The 18,212-nt window shown below is 42.6% G+C and overlaps 1 protein-coding gene and 1 pseudogene across 5 annotated transcripts in view; one reads left to right on the top strand and one right to left on the bottom strand.

The window, feature by feature from the left end:
• Positions 1-4,110, bottom strand: part of EYA3 (EYA transcriptional coactivator and phosphatase 3) — a 112,611-nt gene extending 108,501 nt beyond the window's left edge. Inside the window, exon 1 of one of the 5 annotated variants that reach the window (XM_039473585.2) lies at positions 3,976-4,105. The gene's annotated coding sequence lies outside the window, so the exon portion shown is untranslated. Of the gene's footprint in view, positions 1-3,975 lie in introns of all 5 variants that reach the window. The other 4 variants (XM_039473586.2, XM_074380351.1, XM_074380350.1 and 1 more) reach the window with 4 other exon arrangements.
• Positions 1-18,212, top strand: part of LOC120366114 (glyceraldehyde-3-phosphate dehydrogenase pseudogene) — a 448,321-nt pseudogene that overhangs the window by 290,351 nt on the left and 139,758 nt on the right.

Consider the following 18,212-nt stretch of genomic DNA (forward strand, 5'->3'; position numbering starts at 1 on the left):
ATCGCTTGAACCCAGGAGGCAGAGGTTGCAGTGAGCCAAGATTGAGCCATTGCACTCCATCCTGGGAGACAGAGTCTCACTCTTGTCTAAAAAAAAAAAAAAAAAAAAAAGAATACTCCCTTGTATTTTTAGTTAACTAGAAAACAGGAAGTCCACCTATTTTCCACTTTACTGTCAAGGTAAAATTCAACCTTTTGGTATAAACCAAGTAGATGAATATATGGGAAGAATTAACTATTCCTAATATGTTAAAATACACATTTCTATTTTGAACTATTCCCTCTCCATTTAAATTATACATGAGCTAAAGTATCCTGTTATATGCATAACAGAAATATCTTTTGAAAAAACTACTACCTAAAAAGAAGTTCCATGAGACTTTTATTTACAATCAAAACAAAAAAACGAAGTCATGAAGCAGCCTAAGCAAAGCACAGAAACCATAACGCTATGAGGTACAAGTGGCAAGGACTTGTTGGAGGTATACTTTGTTTCTTAAATTTTCAAAACTACATCCTCTGCCTGTGGGTGGTGGCTCATGCCTTTTGAGAGGCAGAGGCAGGCAGATTGCTTGCTTGAGTCCAGAAGTTTGAGATCAGCCTGGGTAATGTGGTGAAACCCTGCCTCTACAAGAAAATTTAAAAATTTGCCAGGGGTGGTGGCATCACCTGCAGTCCCAGCTACTCTGGAGGCTGTGGGAGGATGGCTTCACCCAGGAGGTCGAGGCTGCAGTGGGCCAAGATCACGCCACTGTACTATAGTCTGGCCAACAGAGCAAGGGTTTTTTTTAGTTTTGAAAAAACAAAAAAAAAGAAAAAAGAAAAACAAACAAACAAAACTACATCTCCTTTAAAACAGCATAGGATTCAAGTATCGGGGGGAAAAAAAGTATGACAAAGTACAGTAGCAAATAAAATGACAAAAAAATAAGCAAAAATAATCAAACCAAAATAAGAAAAGTTAGTAAGCATAAAACTGATATGCAGAAATGTATTTTATTTTTATTTATTTATTTTATTTTATTTTTATCCAGTTTCTGTGGAAAGAAATGTATTTTAAGTTGAGCCCTCAGGGTTACAAACTAAAGTTGAAATGTCTATAGAAAACCAACAGTAATTATTTTTCCCTGAGCTACAAAACACACACACACACTAAGCTGTCCTTATTTTTGGTGTTCTGTTGTTGTTCTTTGTTTGGTTGGTTGATTGGCAGCTAGGTGGAGGGTCAGGCTTGAGGATCAACAGCATGAACACAACTGCTGCAATGACAACACAGGATGCTCCTTTCATTTAATGGTTTCAGTGCAGAATATATAGGCCAAAGTCATTTTAGAAGAAAAAAAGAGAAAGACTCCTAAAACTTTTCAACTTCTACTTCTGCACAAAAGTTTATTTCTCTAGTCCCTCTTCAAAGGCAAAAAATGACTTCAGCTTTGGATTTTAAAATCTGTGTCATAGATTTCTTATCCTAATAGTGTCATTCATATATGACATGAATATACTGAAATTACCCACTAAATCCTCTATTGTGCTTTCCAGCCTAAAGCTTTAATGGAATTAACACCCACTACTCTGAGAGCATGTGCAGGACTTCTTGATTTTAAAAAAATGACCTTGGAAAAAAGATTAACTTTTAAGTTGTAATTTCTTTTTTTTTTTTTTTTTTTTTTTTTAAGAGACAGGGTCTCACTCTGTTGCTCTGTGAAGTGCAGTGATGTTATCACAGCTCATTCAAAATCTTGGCTCAAGTGATCCTCTAGCCTCAACCTCCTGAGTAGTTGGGACTACAGGAACACACCACTACACCAGGCTAATTTTGTCTCACTATGCTGCCCAGGCTGGTCTTGAACTCCTGGCCAATCCCCCCACCTTGGCCTTCCAAAGTGCTGGGGATTATAGGTGTGAGTCACCATGCCAGACCTAAACCCTAATTTCTGTATGTTTTGTAAAGAAAAGTGCCACTTCTTACTAGTGACAATGGTACATAGTCTTTAAAACTAGACTATCATTTTCTATTGTTTTGAAGACAGAGTGATTTCCCATCATTTTTGGGGCTTAATGTTCTTATATTAATCTGCATTAATTAAGCTGGCATTCCCATGGCTTAAATGAAGTCCACAAACCTGAAGGTAAGGAAGCAGCTGGAGTAACCTGAAGGTAAGGAAGCTGGGTCTTGGTTAGTTTTGAAGGCTGGAAAACAATAAGGCGATGTTGGACAGAAGCTAGAGATAGATGGTGGGGAGGAGGTACATATAAGAAATTTTCAAAGGGGCTTCGCTTAGCAGTTAGATGAGTCCTGAAAGCCAATCAGAAGGGTCCTTCCATGTGGCTTCTATGACTAACATGGCCAAACTCCAAAGTCCTTTGTTAAAAACAGCTGAAGAGAGCCTAATTTTGAAATAAGCCAAGGTCTATACACTTGTATATGTATATGTATCATATAATGAGGGAAATTTTTCTATAGCTAATTAGCCAAAAGATAAGCAGGTGCTTAAAGTTGTATTTAAGTTCATACTTAAGCACTACATTTTAAAGTGCAATTTATAGATTACAGAAGCTGATCACACAAAAACCTCTGCAATCAAGTGCTAGATACACACCGTGAACATCGGAAAAAAATAAAGACTATCCAAGCCCATACTCTAGATCACAAAATTTGGGCAAGGGGTACTAACCACTATGAAATGCAATTCCTTCATGTTATAAATGACTTTAAACCTCCAGGGAAATTTTAAAAAGATGCCATAAGTCTCAAAATGAGAAAATGATAGTTTTACAACAATAGTGGAAGTGGTAAAAGCACACACACACACACACACACACGCAAAAGTCAGAAAACATTCTAAGTAATGTATTGTAATGTCTGGCTAATGAAGGAAGAGGAAGCCAAATAGAAATTTTAACACAGTAAAAATGAAAAAAACAATGCATATGTGCATACTGAGTTTGAAGAAGATTACTTTGAAATTACTATAGTGAATTCTTCAGCAGAACACTTTTCGGTAACAACGGACTAAATTAATAAATCGGGGCTAATGATCTCCCCACAAATTCTGTCCTCTATCATCACAAGTGTCCTATAAGAAAAGTCCATGCAGAAAACAGAGCTGAAGTCCCAGAACATTTGCATTTTTGCCTCCGCTGTGCACCTCCATTCTCATGGGAACACAAAACTGACAGAACGTCTTCATGACCTCTCAATTAACAAGAAACATCACAACAGCCCAACCGCTGGCTGTACCGTGTGCCTGCCACCTGTTCGCTGCTCTTGTGAAAGCCCCACGACTGAGATCCAGCGAAGAACTAGGAACGCCTTTGTTGTACTCTAACTATGGAAGCTACCAGAGTTCAGTTTGATCCAGCACCTTAAGGCGAAACTTCCCCCCAAGGCTGGGGAAGTCTTCCCATATCCGGGCTTTGGCAAAGCCCTCCTCTAGCTAAAGTCACGCAGGAGAATCCCAGGCGAAGCACTGTCACCTACTCGTCCCAGGAGGAAGGGTCAAAGGTGAAGAAAGTTGGGGGACAAGAACCTAGGACCCCAGAAAGGGCTCCGTTGCTCAGTGGTGAAGAGTGAACACAATAAGGTGGGCAATCTCACTGGATCAAAGAACGCTGAGATCCCAGGTCATGGGTAAGGGAACAGAGATGCTGAAAGGAGGGAGGAGGAGAAAAACGGAGAGGCACTGGCTGAGAGAGGTGCTGAGGCGAAAGGCAAGAAACCGAGGCTGGAAAAGGGCTGATGAGGCTGAGGAAAAACAGCGCGGCGAGAGATGCACGGAGGCGAGAAGGTTAAGCTGAGGCGAATAACGCGAGGCCAACGTGAAGGAAAGGGCTGAGGTGAGTGAAGCACTGCAGGGACAAGGGACAGGCGAAGAGACCCCCCACCCACAAGGACCGAGGCAGAACTCTAGATCCATCCCCCTTCAGGCTGTACGCGACCAGCTGCGCTCAGACCCTGTCGGCAGCCGAGACTCACCCAAAGGCTGCAAAAGCCCCACAGCAGGACATGGAGACCAGTCCAGACCCACAGTAGAACCAAGCGAGCGGAGGAAACCGCGGCGTTAGCGTGACCCGGATGCGCATCCCTAGGAACCGGAAGTAAGCGGCCAGAGTCACCTCACTATCCACACCTCGTTCCACTAGAAACCTCGGGGCGCATGTGTGGAGCCTGACCGGGCGGGGAAGCTCCTAGACACCGCCCACTGCGCCGGCCCGGCGAGCCCCGCCCATGGTCACGCCCCGCTCGGCGCCTCCGCCTTGTGCAGGCGGCACCTGGGTGAGCCCCGGGCAGTCGTGACGGTGCTACAGCCCTCACTTTTAAGGAAGTCTTTAAAAAATGCGCGTAATCCCTGCGTCGCTAAAAGGAACACGAGGAGAAATGCTGGATGCATTTGGTAGATTTACAAAAATTGTGGGAAGAAGAATGAGAGGGAAGTTTTGGAACACATTTGGTACGCTAGCCCAAGGTGATCTTTTTTTCTTTCTTTCTTTCTTTTGACAGAGTCTCGCTCTGTCGCCCAGGCGGGATCTCGGCTCACTGCAACTTCCGCCTCCCGGGTTCAAGTGATCCTCTCACCTCAGCCTCCGTAGTAGCTACGATTACAGGCGCACACCACCACGCCCGGCTAATTTTTGTATTTTTTGCTAGAGACAGAGTTTCGCCATGTTGCCCCGGCTGGTCTCGAACTCCGGAGCTCAGTTCATCCGCCCGCCTCGGCCTCCCAAAGTGCTGGGATTTGCAGGCATCAGCCATCGCGCCTGCCCCCAAGGTGATCTTTTTATCCCCAAATTTAGTTTATTCTTAATATTATATTAAGCTTGAAATGAACTTCACTTCGTGCATATTGTTTTCAGAAACAAAATTATTAAATGCTTCGTTAATTTTAAATCACAAGCCAAGTATGGGCTAGAAGCAAGGTTGAATTAACACTTTGCGGAGACGACGTTTATTTAACTTGGGGACCCTCTTTAAAATAAAGCCGGGCGCAGCGGCTCCTGTGTGAAATCCTAGCACTTTGGGAGGGGAAGGAGGGGTTGCTTGAGCCCAGGAGTTGGAGATCACCCTGGGCAACAAAGTTAGACCCTGTCTCTACAAAACAAACAAAGCAAAACAACAACAACAACAATTAGTTGTGGTGCCACGTCCCTGACTGAGCCCAGGATGTCGAGGCTGCTATGAGTTACGATTGTGCCACTGCACTCCAGCCTGGGCAACAGAGTGAGACTCTTGTCTAAAAAAAAAAAAAAAAAAAAATCCAAAATTGCAAATACAATATTAGATATAAAAGTGAACCTTTTATAATGAGAAAAATTAAAAACATTTTTCATTAGCTCACAAATACCACAAATAAAATACAGGAAAAAAACCACTGTTTTTTCTACATTTTTTGACTTTTGAACACCTTTTCTAATGACAATGTACTAAGCAACATCATTTACTAAGATTCTTAACTCCTCTCTCACATCCCACATCTACTCCATGAGCAAGTTCTGCAAGATCTGCCTTCAAAATCTGTCCAGAATCTAACCATTTACTGCCTCTGATGGTATAAGCCATAGTTGGTCAGTGACTGTGAGTACCCTATGTATACCCTTGCCTTCCCACATATATATATATATATATATATATATATATATTTTTTTTTTTTTTTTTTTTTTTTTTTTTTTTGAGACGACACCTCCCTCTGTTGCCCAGGCTGGAGTGCAGTGGCCTGATCTCAGCTCCACCTGGGTTCTCCTGCCTGAGCCTCCCAAATAGCTGGGATTACAGGGGCCCGCCACCACACATGGGTAATTTTTGTATTTTTAGTAGAGACAGGGTTTCGCCATGTTGGCCAGGCTTGTCTTGAACTACTGGCCTCAAGTGATCCACCTGCCTCAAAGTGCTGGGATTACAGGAATCAGCCACCACGCCTGGCTTCCACAATCTAGTAATACAGTAGCAATAGGCTCCTGTTAAAACCCCAATCAAATCATGTCCCTCCTCCAATGCATTCCTATTTCAGAGCAAAAAACCAAAATTCTTACATTGGCCTATACGACCCTCAAGATTTGACACCTCCAGTACAGCTCTGCTCTTACCTCAACTCCTACTCCTTCCGTCATCCTTCCCCTTAAAGCTCACTGGCCTTTGCCATTCCTCAAATCTGCAGGTAGGCTCAGGGCCTTTGTGCTCTTTAATCCCTCTGCCTGGAGTGCTCTTCCCCTGATACCTGCATCATTCACCCTCTCACCTCATTTACATCTTTATTCACATGTCACTTTCTCAATGAGATCGTTCCTGAGACTACATTTAAAATTGGAACACCACCATCTTTGTACTTTCCCATCCAGCAAGTTGCTTGTAAATTTGGCTTAATGTCTCTCTCCCCCTACCAGAATGTATGCTCCATGAGTCCATGAATGTTTTATTTGTTCACGGATGTTTTTCACACCAGAATGGAGCCTAGCACATTGTAGTAACACAGTAAATGTTTGTTGAATGAAAGGCTTAATTGCTTATTTACTTCGCTTTTCCTGGTCTGAAACCCTGCAAACTGAGCGACCAACTCCACCAGAGGGAACCCATGAGTAACCAATGCAATCGCCTCAGAAAAGCTATGCCTAAAACATTTACATACATATACACACAGTTTAAGGATAAGAATATGTTCTGAGAAATACCTCATTAGGTAGTTTCATCATTGTACAAACATTGTAAAATGGACTTACACACACCTAGGCTATATGGTACAACCTATTGCTTCTAGGCTACAAACCTATACAGCATGTTACTGTACTGAATAGTGAATGAAATTGTAACACAATGGCAAGTATTGTGTATTTAAACATATAAATACATAGAAAACATACAGTAAAAATATGGCACAAGCTTATGTGACCACCATCATATATGCATTCTATTATCTACCAAAATATCGTTACATGGCAGCTATTTTAGAATTAAACAGAGCTACAAGAAAGCAAGCAAATTCCTCCCCAGAGCAGAGGCTGTATCTTGCTGGCACACCAGGGTCTTACATTCATTTAAGAATAAAATCCAAAAGCCAGGCATGGTGGCTCCCACCTGTAACCACAGCACTTTGGAAGGCGGATCACCTGAGGTCAGGAGTTCAAGATCAGCCTGGGCAATATGGCAAAACCTCATCTCTACAAAACATACAAAAATTATCCAGGTGTGGTGGCAGGAGCCTGTAGTCCCAGCTACTTAGGAGGCTGAGGCACGAGAATTGCAGGAGACAGAGCTTGCAGAGAGCCAAGATGGCATGACTACATTCCAGCCTGGGCAACAGAGCAAGAGACTCCGTCTCCAGAAATAAATAAATATATAAAGATAAAATAAAATAATAAAAATAAGACCTCTAATGTATACATTTCCATTTTAAAAAGACATGGTGAATGTATGATCAGTGTTCTATAACAGTTACTAATTAAAACCCTCCTGAGCCGGGCGCAGTGGCTCAAGCCTGTAATCCCAGCACTTTGGGAGGCCGAGGCAGGTGGATCACGAGGTCAAGAGATTGAGACCATCCTGGTCAATATGGTGAAACCCCATCCCTACTAAAAATAGAAAAAAGAAGCTGGGCGCGGTGACTCAAGCCTGTAATCCCAGCACTTTGGGAGGCCGAGGCGGGTGGATCACGAGGTTGAGAGATCGAGACCATCCTGGTCAACACGGTGAAACACCGTCTCTACTAAAAATACAAAACATTAGCTGGGCATGGTGGCGTGTGCCTGTAATCCCAGCTACTCAGGAGGCTGAGGCAGGAGAATTGCCTGAACCCAGGAGGCGGAGGTTGCGGTGAGCCGAGATCGCGCCATTGCACTCCAGCCTGGGTAACAAGAGCGAAACTCCGTCTCAAAAAAAAAAAAAAAAAAAAAAAAAAGTAGCTGGGCATGGTGGCACATGCCTGTAATCCGAGCTACTCAGGAGGCTGAGGCAGGAGAATTGCCTGAACCCAGGAGGCAGAGGTTGCGGTGAGCCGAGATCGCGCCATTGCACTCCAGCGTGGGTAACAAGAGTGAAACTCTGTCTCAAAAAAAAAAGAAAAAAAAACCCTCCTGATGGACATATATGAAGTACGATGGTCTGGATTTTATTTCTGTTGATGTTCTATACTGTACTTGAGACAATTTCTTATGATATACATGATCATTGATCCTCTAAAAGCAATCTGTAGTTGGTAGGATTGTAAAATGGTGCAACTCTATAGAAAGCAATATGGTGGTTCCTGAAAAAAATTAAAACTAGAACTAATGTATGATTCAGGAATCCTCTTCTGGGTATATATCCCTAAGAATTGAAGCAGAGTCTCCAAGAGATATTTGCACACCCATGTTCACAGTAGCACTATTCACAATAGCTAAGAAATGGAAGCAACCCAAATGTCCATTGATGGATGAATGTATGAACAAATATGATACATACAATGGAATACTATGCAACCTTAAAAAGGAAAGAAATTTGGCCAGGTACAGTGGCTCATACCTGTAATCCCAGCACTTTGGGAGTCCAAGGCAGATAGATCACAAGGTCTGGAGTTTGAGACCAGCCTGGCCAATACAGTGAAACCCCATCTCTACTAAAAATACAAAAATTAGCTGGGTGTGGTGGCAGGCACCTGGAATCCCAGCTACTCAAGAGGCTGAAGCAGGAGAATCACTTGAACCTGGGAGGCGAAGGTTGCAGTGAGCTGAGATCATGCCATTACTCTCCAGTCTGGGTGACAGGTCAAGACTCTGTCTCGAAAAAAAAAAAAAGGAAGGAAATTCTTGCACATGCTACAACATGGATAAATCTTGAGGATATTATGCTAAATGAAATAAGCCATTCACAAAAGGACAAATACCATATGATTCCACTGATATGAGGTATCTTTTTTTGGGGGTTGGGGGGAATGAGTCTCACTCTTATTGGCCAGGCTGGAGTGCAATGGCATGATCTTGGCTCACCGAAAACTCCACCTCCTGGGTTCAAGTAATTCTCCTGCCTCAGCCTCCAGAATAGCTGGGATTACAGGTGCCCACCACCATGCCCAGCTAAGTTTTTGTATTTTTAGTAGAGACAGGGTTTCACTATGTTGATCAGGCTAGTCTCGAACTCCTGACCTCAGCCTCCCAAAATGCTGGCATTACAGAGGCAACCCACCACGCCCGGCCTGATATGAGATATCTAAACTAGTCAAATTTGTTCGGGCGTGGTGCCTTATGCTTGTAATCCCAACACTTCGAAAGGCTGGTTGGATCACCTGAGGTCGGGAGTTTGAGACCAGCCTGACCTACTAAAAATACAAAATTAGCCAGGTGTGGTGGCACTTGCTTATAATCCCAGCCACTCTGGAGGCTGAGGCAGGAGAATTGCTTGAACCCGGGAGGTGGAAATTGCAGTGAACCAAGATCATGCCATTGCACTTGGCAGCAAGATCATGCCTGGGCAGCAAGAGTGAAACTCCATCCCAAAATAAAATAAAAACTAGTCAAATTCACAGATATGGAAAGTAGAATGATGGATATAAGGGGCTGCGGAGAGAGGACAAAAAGGAGTTCTTTAATGAGTATAGAGTTTCAGTTCTTCAAGATGAAAAGGCTGGAGATATGTTTCATAGAAATGCAAATATACTTAACACTACTAAATTGTATATGTAAAAATGGTTAAGATGGTAAATTTTATGTGTTTTTACCACAAATAAATAAATTAATAGGGTTTAAAATCTATAGCAATCTAGTCATCACTGTAATAAAGACATGGGTCACTTTTGCCTACTTGACCCTGCATGGAGATTACTAGAGTCTTTTTCACAGTCTGGTTCAAACTTTCACCAGCAAAATGCCTTTGGAGTAGAATAAATTCAAATTTGTAAGATATTTAGTACCATTGCTACCTTCAGAGCAAAGCATTTCCAGTTTCCTGAGTATATTATCTTTACTATCTTTACCCACAGGCATCTTTTCCATATTATCATTGCAACTATTTGTATTTTTCCAACAAATCAATATCATTTAGCAACCTCCAAGATCTCTTGCTTTATAGAGAATGCGTCTTGAACAAAACTTGAGTGTTTTAGGAACACCTTACAGAAATGCATGCTATAAAACTGTAACCAAGGGCCAGGTGCAGTGGCTCATGTCTATAATCCCGACACTTTGGCAGACCAAAACCTGGACAACATAGTGAGACCTGTCTCTACTAAAAATGCAAAAATTAGCTGGGTGTGGTGGCACGTGCCTGTAATCCCAGCTACTCAGGAGGTGAGACACGAGAATCGCTTGAACCCAGGAGGCAGAGGCGGCAGTGAGCCGAGATCGCACCACTGTACTCTAGTATGGGTGATGGAGCCAGACTCTGTCTAAACAAACAAACACAAACCTGTAACCATAGATTAAAACTATAACCGTGGAAATCTACATGAGATGTAAATGAGACATTTCCCCATCCTTACCACAGTCAGCTTTGTATTCACCAAGATCACACTTAGTGTGTACTCTGGTGATCTATAAATACGTAACAAACTATCCCAAAACTCAGTGGCATTTCACAGGCTTCCATTCAGGTAGGATTCGGGGTGAGAACTAGATATTGTTCATTAGATGTACTTAGGTTGCGAGGTAGAAATGAGGAAGAAACCATTTTCCTGAATTGGCTGTTTCCTGTTGGCCAGTATGATCATTGCTGGAGATACGGGTTTTGTTTTCTTTTAAAGATGAGTTTCCCTCTTGTTGCCCAAGCTGGAGTGCAATGGCATGATCTCAGTTCACCGCAACCGCCACCTCCTGAGTTCGAGCAATTCTCCTGTCTCAGCCTCCTGGGTAGCTGGGATTAGAGGTATGTGCCACCATGCCCAGCTAATTTTGTATTTTTAGTAGAGACTGGGTTTATCTATGTTGGTTAACCTGGTCTCAAACTCCCAACCTCAGGTGATCTATCCACCTTCCCAAAGTGCTGGGATTACAGGCGTGAGCCACCGCACCCAGCTGTTTTGTTTTGAGAAGGAACTTTGCTCTTGGATCTCTGTTGACTGCAACCTCGACTTCCCAGGTTCAAGCAATTCTCCTGCCTCAGCCTTTCGAGTAACTGAGATTACAGCCACCTGCCACCACACCAGGCTAATCTTTACATTTTTAGTAGAGATGGGTTTTCACTGTGTTTGCCAAGCTGGTCTCAAACTTCTGACCTCAGGTGATCCACCTGCCTCAGCCTCCCAAAGTGCTGGGATTACAGGCATGAGCAACTGCTCCCAGTCCAGAATTTCAGTTTCTAATCTCCTGAAAGGTAGTAACAGCAATAGGCCGAGCGCGGTAGCTCATGCCTGCAATCACAGCACTTTGGGAGGCCAAGACAGATAGATCTCTTGAGGCCAGGAATTTGAGACCAGCCTGGCCAACAGAGCAAAACCCCATCTCTACTAAAAATGCAAAAATTATCCAGGCATGGTGGCGGGCACCTGTAATCCTAACTACCTGGGTAGCTGAGGCACAAGAATCACTTGAACCTGGGAGGTGGAGGTTGCAGTGAGCTGAGATAGTGCCACTGCACTCTGGCCTGGACAACAGAGTGAGACTCTGTCTCAAAAAAAAAAAAAAAAGATAAGGAATGAAAGGAATTAGCAACAATGATGGCTTGCCCAAACAGTACTTACCCAATCCTAACTTTCTTTCCTTTTTTTTTTTTTTTTTTTGAGACAGCGTCCCACTCTGTCACCCAGGCTGGAGTGCAATGGTCTCTTGATTTCACCTCTCCTGCTTTTCCATTGATTTTGTAATCTTCCCAAATTAATTGCTTTCTGCTAATTTTTGTATTTTTAGTAGAGGTGGGATTTCACCATGTTGGCCAGGCTGGTCTCAAACTCCTGACCTCAAGTGATCCGCCCATATCAGCCTCCCAAAGTGCTGAGATTACAGGTGTGAGCCACCATGCCTGGCCTCCTACATATTGTTTAGACCAGTAATTCTCAAAGTATGGTCTGGGGACCTCCTGGAGACCTCCAAGACACTAACAGGGAGCAAGTGAAATCAAAACTACTTTTAAAATGACACTAACTCATTATTTGCTTTTTTCACTCTCGTTCTTTCAAAAGTGTGGTGGAATTTTCCAGAGACCATGTGCTGATTCATTGCTAATGGCTAATGGAATGTTGCTGGTATATTCTTGTATTCTAAATATTCCTGAGTTTTAATTTCTAAGAGAGAAAATATAAACAGCTATAATCCATATAAACAAAAGCTCTTTGGGATCACCAGTAATTTTTAACAGCATTAAGGAATCTTATACCAAAACATTTGAGAGCTGCTGACCTAAGTCATTGCGTATATTCATTCTTGTACTATTTGCAGTGACCCCACTTTGGCCATTTCTGGATGTCTGACTCCCACACATGACTATACCCATGCCACGTTCAACACTCTCCTACCAGGATGCCTTTCTATTTTGATTAACACACTTGAGACAGTATCTTCTTGCACATGACCAGTAACAGCTGTTTTGGCACAGCCTTGGGACTCCACATAACTGTGAACTGTCCTCATGGCCAACACAAGACCCACAGACCAGCCCTTTGCCCTACTGGTGCTGATTATCTTTTCTGGCTGACTCATCTGGGATACCCGGTTTCTGCCCCTGCCTTCCCTGTATCGACCCACTCTCACCTCCTGTTCCTACTCTTGGTTCCCCTCCTGTTCCGATGGCCACTGCTGTGTGGAGCAGTTGTCAGCTGCCCACAACTAAGCTGAGTTAGTTGGGTTAGTAAGGACACATATCCCTGTTCCATTTCAGAGTGAGCTGTGTCAAACTCAGGTTGCTTGGAAGTTTCCTGCCAACTGGATAACGGATTCATATTTGCTTTTAATTATAGCTATACCCGCTGAGTGCCAAGGCTCACACCTGTAATCCCAACACTTTGGGAGGCCAAAGTGGGTGAATCACTTGAGGTTAAGAGTTCAAAATCAGCCTGGCCAACATGGTGAAACCCCATCTCTACTAAAAATACAAAACTTAGCCAGGGTGGTGGTGCGTGCCTGTAGTCCCAGCTACTCTACTTAGGAGGCTGAGGCAGGAGAATCACTTGAATCCAGGAGGTGGAGGTTGCAGTGAGCAGGATCGCGCCACTGCACTCTAGCCTGGGCAACAGAGCAAGACTCCATCTCAAAAAAAAAAAAATATGGCTATAACTTCTCCCAAGAATGCCATTATCGATGAGTTTATACTCTATAATTAGATTTAAAGTTAAAACACAAACTGTTGGCCAGGCGTGGTGGCTCACACCTGTAATTCCAACAATTTGAGAGGCCAAGGTGGTTGAATAACCAGAGGTCAGGAGTTCAAAACCAGCCTGGCCAACATGGTGAAATCCCATCTCTACTAAAAGTACAAAACTAACCAAGCGTGGTGGCACATGCCTGTAATCCCAGCTACTCGGGAGACTGAGGGAGGTGAATTGCTTGAACCCAGGAAGCAGAGGTTCCAGTGAGCCAAGATTGTACCATTGCCCTCCAGTAAGACTCTGTCTCAAAAAAAAAAAAAAAGAAAACATAAACTGTTAACAATGGACGTTACTTGTGGATAGAAGTAAAGGGACTATGTTATACGATTCTGTCAACTTTGCCTTTTTTTCTTTCCTTTTTTTTCCCCCATAATAAGAATGTATAGACTTTCAAGGGCTCTGGAAACAGATTGTGTGTTTGAATCCTGGCTTTCCCAATTATATTTGTGTGTACTTGGACAGGTGGAGTATTGGTCAATACCTCAGTTTTCACGTATGTAAAATGGAGATTTAAAACAGCACCAGCCAGGTGCGGTGGCTCATGCCTGTAATCCCAACACTGGGAGGCCAAGGCAGGCGGATCACTTGAGGTGAGGAGTTCTAGACCAGCCTGGCCAATACAGTGAAACCCCGTGTCTACTAAAAATACAAAAATTAGCCAGGTGTGGTGGTCCATGCCTGTAATCTCAGCTACTCAGGAAGCTGAGGCACGAGAATCTCTTGAACCTGGGAGGCAGAAGTTGCAGTAAACTGCAATCGTGCCACTGCACTCCAGCCTGGGTGACAGAGCAAAAATCTGTCTCAAAAATAAGTAAATAAAAATAAAATTTAAATACATCAAAAAAGAAGATTTTTTTAAAAACACCTTTATCTCATAGAGTTAAATAACAAATATATGTAAAGTGTTCAGAATTATGACAGATACATACATATATAAATGATTAAAAGTCAGAAAACAATGGACTCAGAAGCTATACTATGGGCCGGGCGTGGTGACTTATGCCTGTAATCTCAGCACTTTGGGAGGCTGAGTCGGATGGATCTCTTGAGGCCAGGAGTTCGAGAACAGCCTGGCCAACATGGTGAAACCCTGTCTCTGCTAAAAATACAAAAATTAACTGGACGTGGTGTCAGGTGCCTGTAATCCCAGCTACTCAGGAGACTAAGGCAGGAGAATCCAGCCTGGGCAACAAGAGTGAAACTCCGTCTCAAAAACAAAAAAAAAACAAAAAAAAAACAGACTATACTATGAGCTTTCAAGAGTATAGAGATGTAGAAAAAAACATTTAATAAACCTCAAAGTCCTGATCTTTATCAGGAAACTTGAGATGCTATTAACCTAAGTGCTTTAGAGGATGCCAAACACGGAATTATCCAGACTGCTTTGTATATAAAGACAAGGCCATGGGTTAGTGAATTTTTACATAAGAGTTACCATAAAATTTAAGATACATCTAAAAGAATTCTTAACTATATCATCATAAAAATAGACTAAATCTTTTAGTTAAAAAGACAAAGAGCTTTTTTATACTATTGAAATGCTTGTTTTAATAATCCCAGGGAGTATTTACTTGTAATCCTGAGGCTATTAATTTTTATTACAGGAAACTACATTTTTAAAAGAATGTTTGTTATAGGAAATGGTGGTTATTCATTCAAAGCTATAAACTATGTTGTGGAAGGTTAATTTTACTCTAACTTGGTGATAAATTAACCCACTCATCATGACCTAACTAATCTAAACCTAATTAACTTGGCCAGCATAAAAGCCTGGGCAGATTCTCTTAAGTTTGGGAATACATTTTTTTTTCACCGTTATTCCTGCACAGCAATCATTGGCAGGAGTACATCTAAATACATTCCTTCATGTTAAAAAAAGTTATAAGAAAATAAATATAAGACTCAAATAAATTAACTTTAAAGAACCATGCAGGCAGGGCACGGTGGCTCACACATATAATCCTAGCACTTTGGGAGACCGAGGCAGGTGGATCACTTGAGGTCAGGCATTCAAGACCAGACTGGCCAACATGGTGGAAACTGTGTCTCTACTAAAAATGCAAAACTTAGCTGGGTGTGGTGGCACATGCCTGTAGTTCCAGCTACTTGGGAAGCTGAAGGAGGAGAATGGCTTGAACCCAGGAGGTGGAGGTTGCAGTGGGCCGAGACAATGCCATTGCACTCCAGCCTGGATGACGGAGCAAGACTCCATCTCAAAAAAAAAAAAAAAAAAAGCATTGCAGAGAGTGACATGCTGATACATGCTGCAACATGGCTAAAACTTGAAAACATTATGCTATGCTAAGTGAAATAAGACAAATACAAAGGGACAAATATTATATGATTCCACTTACATGGGGTACCTAAAATAGGCAAATACATAAAGATAGACAGTAGAATAAAAGTCCCCAGAAACTAAAGGTAGGGAGTAATGGAGCATTATTGTTTAGCGGTACAGAGTTTTCGTTTGTGTTGATTTTAAAAAGTTCCAAAAATTGATAGTGGCAATGGTTATACAACCTTGTAAATGTACTTAATGCCACAGATTTGTACACTTTAAAATAGTTAAAACTGTAATCTTATATTATGCATATTTTACCACAAAAATACTATAACAAAAAAATGTAAAATTTTTTATATGACAACTAGCATGAACTCTTCAAAATGTCAACATCATGAAAAATCCACATGTAGGGGATTTAGACTAAAAGAGAGTAAAGAGACCCAATAACCAATTGCAATGAGTGTACTTTCATTCAATCCTGATTTAGGAAAAAATCTACAAAATCCCTTCTTATATCAATTGAGGAAATTTGAAAATGAACTAGCAATTAGAAGATATTATGAGGTGGCATGGAGGCTAAAGCCTCTGATCCCAGCATTTTAGGAGACCAAGGCTGGAGGATTGCTTGAGCCTAGGAGTTGGCATGCACCTGGTTCCAGCTACTCAGGAGGCTGAGGCAGGAGGACCACCTGAACCTAGGAGGTTGAGGCTGTAGTGAGTTGTGATCATACCACTGCACTTCCAGCCTGGGCAACAGAATGAGACCCTGTTTGAAAACAAAACAAAGAAACAAATAAACAAAACTTCCTGCTACCTAGATCCCTGGAGCTACCACGTGTGCTTTTTTTGAGGCTTGACGTTCAGCTTTCCTTCAGTGAGTTATCCCATAGCTTTCCAATCAAATCTTTTTGCTGTTGTTACTAAGACCACAATTCGTCACTGATTTTTTTTTTTTTTTTTTCCTTTTTGAGACGGAGTTTCACTTTTGTTGCCCAGGCTGGAGTGCAATGGCACAATCTTAGCTCACACAACCTCCGCCACCAGGGTTCAAGCGATTCTCCTGCTTCAGCCTCCCGAGTAGCTGGGATTACAGCCATGTGCCACCACGCCAGGCTAATTTTTTGTATTTTTAGTAGAGATGGGGTTTCTCCGTGTTGGTCCCCGACCACAGGTGATCCGCCTGCCTCAGCCTCCCGAAGTGCTGGGATTACAGGCATGAGCCACAGAGCCCAGACTGTCATGGATGTTTTCAAACAACGAACCATGGCTGACACAGTGTTTTATCTATAAAAGACATAGAGGCTGAATGCAGTGGCTCACGCCTGTAATCCTAGCACTTTGGGAGGCCAAGGCAGGCATAGAGCACGAGGTCAGGAGATTGAGACCTTCCAGACCACAGTGAAACCTCGTCTCTACTAAAATACAAAAAATTAGCTGGGTGTGGTGGTGCACGCCTGTAGTCCCAGCTACTCAGGAGGCTGAGGCAGGGGAATCGCTTGAACCCGAGAGTCAGAGGTTGCAGTAAGACTCTGTCTCAAAAAAAAAAAAAAAAAAAAAAAAAGACATAGAAACTCAGCATAGTGAAAATTCCTAGCATAAAAAAAAAAAAATCTGCTTTTGTGTGACAGTTTAATACTCTTCAGGCAAGAGACAAATTACAACTTTGTGAAATGAGCTGTGACTACAAAACTAATAAAAATCATCCAGAGGTGAAATGGATGAAAGATGAGAGAGGCGTTTCAGGTACTCTGCCTCTGGAATACAATTCCACTTTCCCACCAAAGAAGGCAATGGGAGGGAAAGGAAGCAGATGGTAGAAAAAACTTCTGTGGCCCCCTTGAGTAGGAATCTGGCAATAATCTGGCTGCTATTTACTAGCACGCACCGTCCGAGGTACTGTGTTAATCCTTCATATGCAGTGCCTCACTGACTTCTCCCAAGGGCACAATTATTATCTATTATTTGGCTATAAAGATTCTGATTCGCTCCATTTTACAGAAAACTGGGGCACAAAGTTGTTAAATCATTAAGTCGAAGTCCCAGAGGTGGGAGAGGCAGGATCCAAACACAAGTGTGTCACTTCAGCACTGGGATAGGAGCACCTTGAAATGAAGGAGCCCAGCAAGCTACAGCTTCCTAGTCCAGCCTCAAGTCGGCATCTCAGAGGCCTAAGCTCCTTCCACTCACATGCCTGAGCTAATCCGGGGAGAGGCCAATGGATATTGAGAGACTCAGCACCTCTCCATCCTTTCTGGACCCAAGCTGTGTTTGCGAACTTTGTACATAGCACTCAACGGCTAGCTTCTGAAGTTCCCACGAGTCATCTCCGCTGCCTGCAAGATCTGGGTCTGGATGAGACCTAGCCAGCCCTATGCCCCACCTTCCCAAGTTATGGCCCTTGTAAACCCTGCTTCTCCATGTTTTCTCCCACTCCCATTCTCTGAGACTTAGTAAAGCCTGGTGGTTAAATTTAACCAACTAGGCTTACACAACAACCCTACTAAAAAGACATGGTTATCATTTCTATTTTTAGGTTGAGGAGGCTGAAGATGAAGATTCTTAAACTCAGAAGCACAGACTTTGGTCTGCTTTGCCACTGCTTCTGTGTGTAAGATTTAGTTGGGGTTGTTGTGAGGATAAAATGTACTAACCCATAGAACATACACGTGTGCG

The sequence above is a fragment of the Saimiri boliviensis genome, chromosome 11 (assembly GCF_048565385.1).
Source record: "Saimiri boliviensis isolate mSaiBol1 chromosome 11, mSaiBol1.pri, whole genome shotgun sequence".
NCBI classification, from domain to species: Eukaryota; Metazoa; Chordata; class Mammalia; order Primates; family Cebidae; genus Saimiri; species Saimiri boliviensis.